Here is a 1250-nt window from a genome sequence, read left to right on the forward strand (position 1 = left end):
AGTATAGTCTCAATTCTGGAGAGTCTATCTTCGGATGGTGATGGTGAATTGAGGTAGAAGGGGTGAGAAGGGCCATTTTGGTTTTGATATGGATGTTGAGAGGTACTGTTGGGTGGGTATTGATATGATCTCTGTGTGAAATATTGGTGAGTTGCATTGTTGTTGGGGTTGTGACGTCTCTAATCTTGGCCTTGATCTTGTTGATTTCCCCACCCAAAGTTTGGGTGGTTCTTCCAACTAGGATTATAAGTTTTGGAGTATGGATCATGGGCCTGCCTAGGTGAGTTCCTGGTGCACGAAATTGCAATCACACTTTTGCAACTCCGCACAACTAACCAGCAAGTGCACTGGGTCGTCCAAGTAATACCTTGCGTGAGCAAGGGTCGATCCCACGGAGATTGTCGGCTTGAAGCAAGCTATGGTTATCTTGTAAATCTTAGTCAGGATATCAGAAATTATCAAGATTGATTGTGAAAAGTAAAAGAACATGAAATGATTACTTGTTTTGCAGTAATGGAGAAGAGGTTGAGGTTCTGGAGGTGCTCCATCTTCTGAATCTCTGCTTTCCTACTGCCTTCTTCATCAAACACGCAAGGCTCCTTCCATGGCAAGCTGTATGTAGGGTTTCACCGTTGTCAATGGCTACCTCCCATCCTCTCAGTGAAAACGATTGCATATGCTCACAGCACGCGGAATTCATCTGTCGGTTCTCAATCAGGCCGAAATAGAATCCAGTGATTCTTTTGCGCCTGTCACTAACGCCCCGCCTCTCAGGAGTTTGAAGCACGTCACAGTCATTCCCCAACCATGGGGTTTAAAGAATCATGCCGTGGAAGATACACAAAGAAAACGTGTAAAGTGTCATGAGGTCCAGATACAATGTCAAATGATCCTATTAATAGTAAACTAGTAGCCTAGGGTGTACAAAGATGAGTAAATGACTTAAAAATCCACTTCCAGGCCCACTTGGTGTGTGCTTGGGTTGAGCAATGAAGCAATTTCGTGTAGAGACCTTTTCTGGAGTTAAACGCCAGCTTTCATGCCAGTTTGGGCGTTTAACTCCGAGTTTCATGTCAGTTCCAGCGTTAAACGTTGGAAATATTGAGGCCGAATTGCCACGCCGGTTTGGGCCATCAAATCTTGGGCAAAGTATAGACTCTCATATATTTATGGAAAGCCCAGGATGTCTACTTTCCAACGCCGTTGAGAGCGCGCCAATTGGGCTTCTGTAACTCCAGAAAATCCACTTC

Source organism: Arachis duranensis, chromosome 2 (genome assembly GCF_000817695.3).
Source record: "Arachis duranensis cultivar V14167 chromosome 2, aradu.V14167.gnm2.J7QH, whole genome shotgun sequence".
NCBI classification, from domain to species: domain Eukaryota; kingdom Viridiplantae; phylum Streptophyta; class Magnoliopsida; order Fabales; family Fabaceae; genus Arachis; species Arachis duranensis.